We start from the raw sequence: 12730 nt of genomic DNA, 5'->3' as shown, positions 1-12730 counted from the left end.
GGGAGCTTGGGTTATCTTTTTCTTCTTCATGGAAGTGTTCCAACTTGGAAGTGTTCCAGCAATTCTGTTTCTCTCGCTTCAGCTAGTGGATGTGAATGGACATCTAACAGTTTCATTCCAGCGCATTCCAGCCCAAAAGACCGCGAGTGCCAGAGAGAGTTTTCTCGCTTTCCCGCTCTTTTTCTCTCTCGGCATTTAATTCGACCCACAACCGTCCAATATACTCCATTCACCGTTTCGTCTTTAGTTTATCAGAGAACTCGCGGGAACGTGGACATAAAATTCGCGTGTGAAAGGAAAAAAAAAAACATCTTTTGTGCCCAAGTCATATCAAATTTTAGGGGTCAGAGAGATCCAAAAAGGAATTTGTAAAAAAAAAACTCATGAAATTCGTTTTGAAATTTTAGCGATCAGTGAAATTTTTGTTCGTTTGACGAGGAACAAAAAAAAAAGAAGTTCATGGACTGTGTTTTGTGGGAATTTCCTCGGAAATATCGCGATACTTTCGTGTGCAAAATAATATATTAATTAGTGTATATTTGTGCATTTAAAAAAAAAAAGAGTCAGGAGTTTCAGTGGAAAGCAATTACTGCGAGAAACTTCGCATTGAATTTTGTGGATATTAGCATATCTCTCTGAAGTGTATTTGTATGTGCATAGTTGAAATTATCGCCTAAAACAGGCAATACAGAGATATAAATTAAAATAGATCGGAGGTACATAATTCCATCATTCCTATATATTTATATATTTTCGTGATTTCCAGTTTTGTTTGCCTTTTCTTGCTCTCTCATTTACTCTTCCTGATACAAAATTCAATAAATGGAAATTCTCAAAATATATCGCGAATCGCGATGGTTTGTCCTCCGGCAAATAAACATAATAACAATAAATGATAGAATACATTAAGAAGAGTGTGTTTCATAAGTTTTGTGACGCAGTGGAATTTAGAGAATCGTGCCATTTTATATTAGCCATAGTTACACTCAATTGGAAGTTCACAATTTACTTTTTGGCATATTTCTCAATTCCTCCTGAGAACGCAATATTTCACACTTATTGTGCGACTAAATTCACTTATTTTCCCATCATGAAACATCTTAAGAAAAAAAAAGTGTTGAAAAAACAATAAACTTTTGCTTGCAACATCACTGAAGAAATCAGCTGCACTCAAAAAAATGCTTCTTCATCTCCATCACTCTCCATCTGATTTTGTTTTCGCTTTCGGTGTGTCTCCCACAATTATCTATATATATACGACGAGTAGCTGAAGATATTAATTTTCTATTTCGGGGAGGGCATTAATTTCTTCTCAATTGAACCATTACAAATTATGCTTCTTGTTTGTTAGTCCAACAGACAAAATTTCACTCACAGCACAAATTAAACATGAATGTTTCTTAGAAAGCAACACTGATAAGCATTGTACTTCATGTTAACACAGATTATCGTGATAGCGTTTTTTTTCACAAAAGAAAATGCATAGCGATTTAAACAATAACTTAAATCCATATTAATATGGTTCTGCTCCTTCCCCTGCCTTATCACAGAAAATAATGGAAAATATAACAGATTTTTGATACTAAGCAAAATATGGCAGAACTTTATATTTTACGAGTTAACTTCAACCAGTTATATGAACTTAAAAGATAACAAAGAGGATGAGGAGAAGAAATACCTTTGTATCTTATGACAGTATGTAATTTTCCGTCATTCACATATTCGGGGTAGGGCTTGAAATTAGGGAGGTAAAATATTAGTACGAAATAGCAGGTTAGAGAATAGAGAAAATTTCCTGACATTAAGAGGAATCGAACACTCGTCATTTAGTGTGGGAGTTCCTTAGGGTCACGAAGTGCACAAAACAAAGTTCTGACGTGAGAAGTTTACTAGAAGATTGAAAGGAATTTGATAGCTTATGTATTTTAATATAAGAATTGAGTCACCCCATAAACATTTTGGAACAACAAGAAACAACTTTCAAAAAGGAGTATTTGTTATTTAAAAATAATCCTTATACATATTTATTTTAATATGTACAACTTTTAGCAATAAATATTTTAATTACCCGTGGATAATACTTCAGAAAGAAAATTTTAAAATTTGCTCAACAATTTGTGAAAAAGTTTAATCACGTTTTTATAAGTACCAATAACATTTAAAAAGTTCTAACTTTTTGAAAATTAAATGTTTTTCATTTTTTTATGGAAGGCTTTCAAAACATTATGCATATTTTCATCAATTTTTCCTCAAGCGCAATTAAAAATTGGGAAGTTAAACACAGGGAGTTAAAATAATGCAGTCGAAATTACATCCTGGTTTATGAAATGGTAAAACTGAGATAAAAGTTGCAGGGCATGATTTCGACCACACTGCTTACCACGTTAATAAAATAGAGAAATTTATTAAGAGAAAGAAAATTCAGGAAAAATTCCGGAAGGAACTTTGCTTCTTGCCGTAAAGTTTCTTTGAATAATTTATATTTCGCTCATTTTCACTCATTTTTCGTAAAGCGAGATTGAAAATTGGAAAAATTAAAAAGGATTCACTGGTTGATTGAATAAAAGTTATGCTAAAATCATACTTTCAATCATAGTTTGGCATAGCTAACAGTCTTACGTATTTATAACCATTTTACTACCATATAAATTAACTAGTTTCATTACATTCACAGAGAAAAATTACCCTCTAAATTCAAGAAAAAAATACTCTAACTAAGGGTTCGATTTTGCTCCAAGCAATTTTTTTCTTAAATTTCGCTTAAATTAAGAAAAAATTTCTATAAGAGCATTTTCTTAAATTTTAGAGTACGATGGTTTTGAAATTCAGTAGCTTTGAATTTAGAATTTTTTACTCTTAAATTTAGAGAAAAATAGTTTTGAATTTGTAGCAAAAATGGTTTTAATTTTAGAGTATCATGGTTTTGATTTTAGAGTATTGTGGTTTTGATTTTAGAGCATTGTGGTTTTGATTTTAGAAACTTATGGGTTTGATTTTAGAAACTTATGGGTTTGATTTTAGAAACTTATGGGTTTGATTTTAGAGTATCATGGTTTTGATTTTAGAAACTTATGGTTTTGATTTTAGAGTATCATGGTTTTGATTTTAGAAACTTATGGTTTTGATTTTAGAAACTTATGGTTTTGATTTTAGAAACTTATGGGTTTGATTTTAGAAACTTATGGGTTTGATTTTAGAGTACCATGGTTTTGATTTTAGAGTATCATGGTTTTGATTTTAGAGTATTGTGGTTTTGATTTTAGAGCATTGTGGTTTTGATTTTAGAAACTTATGGGTTTGATTTTAGAAACTTATGGTTTTGATTTTAGAAACTTATGGGTTTGATTTTAGAAACTTATGGGTTTGATTTTAGAAACTTATGGTTTTGATTTTAGAGTATTGTGGTTTTGATTTTAGAAACTTATGGTTTTGATTTTAGAGTATCGTGGTTTTGATTTTAGAGTACCATGGTTTTGATTTTAGAGTACCATGGTTTTGATTTTAGAGTATCATGGTTTTGATTTTAGAAACTTATGGTTTTGATTTTAGAGTATCGTGGTTTTGATTTTAGAGTACCATGGTTTTGATTTTAGAGTATCATGGTTTTGATTTTAGAAACTTATGGTTTTGATTTTAGAAACTTATGGTTTTGATTTTAGAAACTTATGGGTTTGATTTTAGAAACTTATGGGTTTGATTTTAGAGTACCATGGTTTTGATTTTAGAGTATCATGGTTTTGATTTTAGAGTATTGTGGTTTTGATTTTAGAGCATTGTGGTTTTGATTTTAGAAACTTATGGGTTTGATTTTAGAAACTTATGGTTTTGATTTTAGAAACTTATGGGTTTGATTTTAGAAACTTATGGGTTTGATTTTAGAAACTTATGGTTTTGATTTTAGAGTATTGTGGTTTTGATTTTAGAAACTTATGGTTTTGATTTTAGAGTATCGTGGTTTTGATTTTAGAGTACCATGGTTTTGATTTTAGAGTACCATGGTTTTGATTTTAGAGTACCATGGTTTTGATTTTAGAGTACCATGGTTTTGATTTTAGAGTACCATGGTTTTGATTTTAGAGTGTTTGCTGTGTTGATTGTCGAGTATTGCTGGTTCTGAAAGTAGAGTATTCTGAGGTTTTGAATCAAGGCAATTTGAGGGTTTTTTTGTGAATGTTATATATTTCATTCTTTACCTTTTTCCACGTGATGCATATGATGCGCGCGTATTCACTTCCATGAAACTCTCATATGCATCTTTCATTTCAATTTTCTATATGAACTTTGCCAATCGGAATTTACCTCCACTGAAGTATGTTGCTTAATCTGAAATATTTAAGAGTATAATGGTTTTGATTTTAGAGTATCAAGGCTTAGAACCTCTCATAGTCTGTCTTATTTCGATATTTTTATATAAACTTTTCCAATCGGAATTCATCTCCACTGAAGTATGTTGCTTAATCTGAAATATTTAAGACTAATATGGTTTTGATTTTAGAATATTATTGTCTTGCTTTTAGAGTACTTTGGTTTTGATGTTGGTCTATTGTGGTTTTGAATTCTTTTAGAGTATTGAGGATTTGATTTTAGACTATTGTGGTGATGATTCTGCAGCATTGTGGTTTTAATTTTAGAGTATTGTGGTTTTGATTTTAGAGTATCATGGTTTTGATTTTAGAGTATTGTGGTTTTGATTTTAGAGTATTGTGGTTTTGATTGTAGAGTATTGTGGTTTTGATTTTAGAGTATTGTGGTTTTGATTGTAGAGTATTGTGGTTTTGATTTTAGAGTATCATGGTTTTGATTTAAGATTATTGTGGTTTTGATTTTAGAGCATCATGGTTTTGATTTAAGAGTATTGTGGTTTTGATTTTAGAGTATCATGGTTTTGATTTTAGAGTATCTTGGTTTTGATTTTAGAAACTCATGGTTTTGATTTTAGAGTATTATGGTTTTGATTTTAGAGTATCATGGTTTTGATTTTAGAGTATCAGGGTTTTGATTTTAGAGTCTCATGGTTTTGATTTTAGAAACTCATGGTTTTGATTTTAGAAACTTATGGTTTTGATTTTAGAGTATCGTGGTTTTGATTTTAGAGTATCATGGTTTTGATTTTAGAAACTCATGGTTTTGATTTTAGAGTATTATGGTTTTGATTTTAGAGTATCATGGTTTTGATTTTAGAGTATCGTGGTTTTGATTTTAGAGTATCATAGTTTTGATTTTAGAGTATTGTGGTTTTGATTTTAGAGTATTGTGGTTTTGATTTTAGAGTATTGTGGTTTTGATTTTAGAGTATTGTGGTTTTGATTTTAGAGTATTGTGGTTTTGATTTTAGAGTATCATGGTTTTGATTTTAGAGTATCATGGTTTTGATTTTAGAGTATCGTGGTTTTGATTTTAGAGTATCATAGTTTTGATTTTAGAGTATTGTGGTTTTGATTTTTGAGTATTGTGGTTTTGATTTTAGAGTATTGTGGTTTTGATTTTAGAGTATCATAGTTTTGATTTTAGAGTATTGTGGTTTTGATTTTTGAGTATCATAGTTTTGATTTTAGAGTATCGTGGTTTTGATTTTAGAGTATCATAGTTTTGATTTTAGAGTATTGTGGTTTTGATTTTTGAGTATCATAGTTTTGATTTTAGAGTATTGTGGTTTTGATTTTAGAGTATCATGGTTTTGATTTTAGAGTATCGTGGTTTTGATTTTAGAGTATCATGGTTTTGATTTTAGAGTATTGTGGTTTTGATTTTTGAGTATTGTGGTTTTGATTTTAGAGTATTGTGGTTTTGATTTTAGAGTATCATAGTTTTGATTTTAGAGTATTGTGGTTTTGATTTTAGAGTATCATGGTTTTGATTTTAGAGTATCGTGGTTTTGATTTTAGAGTATCATGGTTTTGATTTAAGAGTATTGTGGTTTTGATTTTAGAGTATTGTGGTTTTGATTTTAGAGTATCATGGTTTTGATTTTAGAGTATTGTGGTTTTGATTTTAGAGCATTGTGGTTTTGATTTTAGAAACTTATGGGTTTGATTTTAGAAACTTATGGTTTTGATTTTAGAGTATCATGGTTTTGATTTTAGAAACTTATGGTTTTGATTTTAGAGTATTATGGTTTTTCTAGAATCAAAACCCTGATACTCTAAAATCAAAACCATAATACTCTAAAATCAAAACCATGATACTCTAAAATCAAACCCATAAGTTTCTAAAATCAAACCCATAAGTTTCTAAAATCAAAACCATAAGTTTCTAAAATCAAAACCATGATACTCTAAAATCAAAACCATCATACTCTAAAATCAAAACCATAAGTTTCTAAAATCAAACCCATAAGTTTCTAAAAACAAAACCATAAGTTTCTAAAATCAAAACCACGATACTCTAAAATCAAACCATGAGACTCTAAAATCAAAACCCTGATACTCTAAAATCAAAACCATGAGACTCTAAAATCAAACCAATAAGTTTCTAAAATCAAACCCATAAGTTTCTAAAATCAAAACCATGATACTCTAAGATCAAACCCATAAGTTTCTAAAATCAAACCCATAAGTTTCTAAAATCAAAACCATAATACTCTAAAATCAAAACCATAAGTTTCTAAAACCAAACCCATAAGTTTCTAAAAACAAAACCATAAGTTTCTAAAATCAAAACCACAATGCTCTAAAATCAAAACCACGATACTCTAAAATCAAAACCATGAGACTCTAAAATCAAAACCCTGATACTCTAAAATCAAAACCATGAGACTCTAAAATCAAAACCATGATACTCTAAAATCAAAACCATGATACTCTAAAATCAAAACCAAAAGTTTCTAAAATCAAAACCATAAGTTTCTAAAATCAAAACCACAATGCTCTAAAATCGAAACCACGATACTCTAAAATCAAAACCACGATACTCTAAAATCACACCCATAAGTTTCTAAAATCAAAACCACAATACTCTAAAATCAAGACCATAATAGTATAATAGAATTCAAAACCACTATACTCTTATTTCGAAACGATGATTTCGCTAAGATCAAAACCAAAATAGTCTTAACTCGAAACCTCTATACTCTAAAATCAAAACCATGACCTTCTAACTTTAAAACTTCTGTATGCTCTATCAGTGTTTAAAACTACGATTCTCTAAAATCAAACCCACTGTTCTCCTATTATTAAGCACAATTTATTCTATTTTTTAAACTATCATACTCTTTTAGAGAAATTCAAGCGCAAAATATCTCAATTATAGGGGAAAATAGTTTGAAATTCTTGTACTCTTGATTCAAAACCACGTTTCTTAATTTTTTCTAACTCAAAATTTTTCTCTGTGTTGTAAAGCGGTATACATTATACTTATCAAGTATCGAGAGGTCGGTAGACTTTAGGAAGAGGACTTCCTAAACAGTTTTCATGTCATTAAGTAAGCCCTTTATTACATGGGACGCCTTTTTATTTCGAAATATATTTGAGCAAAATATTAAATATTAAAGATTCCTTGCGTGCATCAATATGTTCCTGGCAATAATTTTAGAAGTTTCTGAATTTTCTGCCCATTTATAGCTTGCAGAAATGTTTATCAGAAGAAAACTATTTTTTCAATGAGCTCTTCTATATAGTAATATAATCATGTGCAGAAAAGAATTAGTGTATGATATAAAGTTATATAAGAAAAATGCCCCATTTTCCTGAATGCAAAAATATTTTTAATCTATAAAATATTCCATTTTGGATAGAAAAAAACTAAAAATTGATAAGAAATTACTTCAAAAAATTTATATGAGCTCTTAATATTGTTTATAATTTCTTAATTCTCCGTTTTGCCAACAATATTTAGTTTTTTACGCACTGACAATTCATTTTTTTTTAAACGAGATGAGAAAGCGTCCTAGCTTTGCGGAATTTAATTTTCCCTTTCATTTTCCGTTTATTTTCCAAGCTTAAGCAAATCGGATAAAAAATAGGTCCTCTAAAATGGTATAATTTTGACATTCGAAAATTAGATATTGAAAATTTTTTCGATCATAAGTGTCCATGGACGAAATTTTCATATGAACTATTTCCAAAACATATCCGAAAATAAAGGAAATTACTGAAGCAGTTTTCGAGAAAGGAGATTAAATTTCTCTAAAAAATGTTTATTTTTATGGTGGGGTCATCACAGATTGCAACTTGATATCTCTTACCGTTTTAACTCCAGAACGGTAACAAGTTGAAAAAACTCATTATACTGCTCTCTCTCTTTGAGTTAGAGCAATAAAATTGATATTCATTGAGCATTTTTTCTAATCTAGAAGGAAGTGGGATACCTTAGAAGTGGAGCAGCTTTGAAATTGGTCTTTTTCTCTTATTTTTAAATGAGACTGGACCTTATTGTGATATAATTTACCTCAACGAACCAATTGCAAAGCGAAATACCATCATACTAAGGCTCAATTCCTTTTAAGAATAAGAGAAAAAGCTCAATTTTAAAGCTGCCCCATTTCACCCTACATATAATCTATGACATCTTTTTTCTTTTGTGTAATACATTTATGAACTAATAGTCCTGACAGGATTAAATAGCAAAGCGTCAATATTAAGCACAAAGTTGAGTAATAATTCATAATTCATAATTCATATTATCACTATTTAAGATTAATCCTTGGTTTTAATTTTATGAATAGCTTGTAGGATTTACTTTAAATACTAAAGTTCTACTGGGTTCATACCTTAAGACTTAACTTCTGTAATTTTTTATTGGTGAAGATTGTTGGGAAATTTTTGGCTTATCATTGGTTATTAAGGGCGAAAGATCCATTAGATGGTGAAAAATCACTAAAACAGTTTTTTTTATTTTCGAGATTTTCGGAAACTGGGTTAAGCTTTCAGACTGGTACCCGTATCAGGATAAAAATAGACTGATCAATATTTTGTTAATTTGGTCATTTAAATCTCACGTTTTAGTTACAGAGGAATTAAAATATTTATAGAAAAATTAATCAAATATCTATAAATTAATATTTGAAACAGTTAAGCTAAAACAAAAAAAATTATACAGTAGAATCTCGTTATAAGCCATCGCTCTATAGTCCACAATTTATCGACCGTTGATTCCAAAACACTGATTTTAAGTTAGGTTATGTTTTTTAGTACACGACATGCAATGTTGTCATAATTATTTTAATATTTTTCGGGAACTTTATTGGATAGTTGTGCTAATTGTGATCCATGATGAAGAGAGCGAGAACAAGTACCACAATCGCAAAGAAAGTGGAAGTAGTCGAGCAATTTCAATACTAAAAGTCGTTGATAATTTTAAAAAATGACATGGACTATAGTGCGACCCAAGTGTCAAATCTGGAACCAAATATGGACTATAGCGAGGCTCTACTGTAACTTTGCAACTTAAGATAGGGGAAAGTGTTCATGCTTTGCACGGTCCCAAACTTTATAATGACTAAATGATTCCTATGTTTCTGAATAAATGTGAATCCTCCATAATTTTAAAAACACGACACTTTCCTCTATTTCTAGTTTTTAAAATATGGGTACGATGGATCACATTTATTGAAAAACATAGGAAAATTTAGTGATTATGAAGCTTGAGACCGTGTAAAGCATGAGAACTTTCTCCTAAATTTATTATTAGTTGCACTACCAGAGATTTAATGATGTATTAATATTTATACTTACTATGCGACTACTGTCCTAGTGGTGAAAATCGTTCTTTGCAAACTAACAATATTATTTTAATGTATTCCGCCTTAGAAGTATAGGGTAAACTGGGGCACCACCAAACACGGGGTACCACCAAATACTAATTTTTATTTCTAAACTACTTGGACTATCTCGATCATTCCTTCAGTGTACAAGCATCCCTATAGTGCCTATAAATTCCTATCGGTCTTATCCTCTGATATCCAATATCCGATTAAAAAATCGCAGTGTTTGGTGGTACCCCGTGTTTGGTGGTGCCCCAGTTTCCCCTACTCCGGAAGGGGCACTCGAATAAAAAATGTCTGAGTTTTCTTTTCATATTTTTAAGACTGTAACATTTAATTCATAAAATTCTTATTTTTTGGCTAGAATAGTGTATATTTAAATCAATCCAATAGTTTCCCTTGGAATTCTTTAACACTATTAGAGTCTAAAGTCATATGTAGCCATTGCGGGCTTATTATAGTATGACATGTCTAAAAGCTGATTTTTTTCTTTGGAATTCAGTAGTATTTTTGGTGAATTTGATCACAAAAGCTGTGTTTTCTTGTAAAAGATTTTCAAATAAATAATGCGTGGTACTTTGACCGTGAATATTAAACAGATAAAATTTCACACTGATTAATTTTACCACGATATGATATTCCGTGAATTTGCTCTACACATTCCATCCCCTCATGTTCAATTTGCAGAAAGATCACTTGCTCTTGGCGCGAATTTTTTTTGCGCAATTTACTGTATAATTAAGTTGTGTGAGCTCAAATAAATTCCTTATTGGGGACTCTGACTTGGCTGGCGTCGAAGATCTCGGCAATGTTTAAGAAATGCTGTGTCTGCGTCTATACCTTGTAGGTGAAACACACAATCAATCTATTTTCCCAACACTCACATACATGATGTACAATTGAAATCATGTATCCAGTGACGCATGAAAAATGATCACCTCAGTGATCAATATAATGTTAGCGATCGAGAAATGTATGGGCATTTGGCAGGAAAATCTGCCATGTTGTAGCACAAAATAGTGAAATGTTGAGAGTTTTTTTTGAAAAATTGTCCCCAATACCAATTATATCACCGTTAGTTGCTGCAGGGGCAGCAAAATTGATGGAAAACGTACCATCCGGGAACATATCAGTTGGTACCCGCAGATTGTTTTCACGCGGGTGTTTTTCAAATAACCATCTCCACCTCATGCTCTCTATTCTATATACCAACATATGGCTCACCCACTCACCAATACTTTTCTGCACAGAATAATATATGTATGTATGCCATAGAAAAGGTGCCAAATAGAGAGGGGGTTGCATCTATCTAAAAAAAAAAAAGGAAAAATAGTATGGGGTGTAAAATTGTGACTGTCACAAGTTAGATTCCAATTAATTCTTTTTCTCACCATATGGAAAGTAGTTTGACTGTCTCTATTGAAAGATCAACTGAACCAGTTTTTCACAAATTGGACACAACTTGCCATTTTTCCCATAACTAGTTCACAGAAAAAGTAAATGCTTTACTCAAAATCATATTCTCTAACTATCAGTCAGTGACATTCAACCATGTGGTGTCCCCAACTAACTTTATACTCAATTTTCCCTGAAAGAAACTTTTACCTCCCTATTGGACATTTTCTATAAATGCTGCAAAACATTTTAATCTATTTGATAGAGAGGATGATGTATTTGTGGTGAGAAAGCTTTCCAATATTCAATGATACGTTTGACGGTTATTATACTCAGTAGTAAATCACAGGCTTTGTATAATAAGTGTTTGCGTCGGAAAATTGAAACCTATCATAGTTTATCTTTTCCGTTAAACGTTAAACTGGATCCAATTTTCATTTTTGAATTTTAAATATTAAAATGTTACTGTAAAAAAAACTATAACATTAAATATCTTAAGAAAAATATTAAAAGTAATTAAATCTTGAATTTTAAAAACAGTGAAATTCTTATTATAAGTTTTGGCAAAGGTAGAAAAAATTAATTATTATTTTATATTAAAGCATTATAGGGTAAATGTCCTAATTCAAAACCATTTTCAGACGCTTTAACTTTGACAGAAGATTCAACACATTAAGTTCATATTTTTTTCTGAAGAGAATTACATAAATTTGATCCTTGACTCTTCTAGAATGTCACTGTTTAGTGAAAATTCTTTAGATATAATTTGAAAACTTCTTAAATACAAGAAAAAAACGCAAGTGTAAAATGCTGCTACTGGAAACAAATTAATCCAAATGGAGACAAGGTAAATTTTCTAATTGGAGACAAACAGTGGAAGTGAAACCGCGACAAAAGGATTCCAAAACCTTGTTGAGTTGCTCTTGAGTGCAGGATTTGTTCTTATTCCTGGTCTTTTCTCCTTTACCATTTAGAACAATAAGAAAATCTCTCTAAAAAAAATCATATTTCCGGGGTTTCCTATATTGAAGCATTTGCAGACACTTCAGAAAAAAACCCTTTTTGTTCACGAAATAGGTAATTATATCGTTTGAAAACTTCACGTACCGTTAACAATAAAGATTAGCACTTAATTTAACTAAAATTATCCATAAATATGACATAAATGTTAAACAAAACGAATAAACAACAGTCACCTCATTGTGTTTTTCATTGGAAAACATTGACGATCGATGAAAAATTCGATGGTGAAAAGGTACACTTTTAATTTTTCTGAGAAATTAACATATTAAAATTTGTGAATATGAATTGATTTTCACTTTATTTGGAGCGAAATTAACTAAATAATGAAACTGTGGTATAGAAAATATATAAATATAATAATTTAGTACTGTATTTATCGTGAAAACAATGACGTTTCCATTTAGAGTAGCGAAAAATTTCCATTTGGAGCAGGTTTTGAATTATCTTAATTTACCCTGTATGTTAAAAATATAAATTAAATTTCTTTGTAAACTATTAAGCTTTTTACTGTCAAAATTTTACTGATCAAATTTAATTTTTTATGTCTCTGGCACACGTATTAGCTCGGTATAATTTTATCGAATCATAATTCGCGTCCCTTTCTTTCTCAAA

General features: G+C 30.3%; 1 protein-coding gene across 1 annotated transcript in view; it reads left to right on the top strand.

The window, feature by feature from the left end:
• The first annotated feature begins 245 nt into the window (after nt 1-245).
• LOC129810439 (uncharacterized) overlaps nt 246-12730 on the top strand; it is a 171144-nt gene continuing 158659 nt past the window's right edge. Inside the window, exon 1 of the mRNA XM_055860926.1 lies at nt 246-716. The gene's annotated coding sequence lies outside the window, so the exon portion shown is untranslated. The remainder of the gene's footprint in view (nt 717-12730) is intronic.

This window comes from Phlebotomus papatasi, chromosome 1, assembly GCF_024763615.1.
Source record: "Phlebotomus papatasi isolate M1 chromosome 1, Ppap_2.1, whole genome shotgun sequence".
NCBI lineage: Eukaryota > Metazoa > Arthropoda > Insecta > Diptera > Psychodidae > Phlebotomus > Phlebotomus papatasi.
The sequence above is the reverse complement of the archived record's forward strand: the minus strand, read 5'-3'. Positions and strand labels throughout refer to the sequence as shown.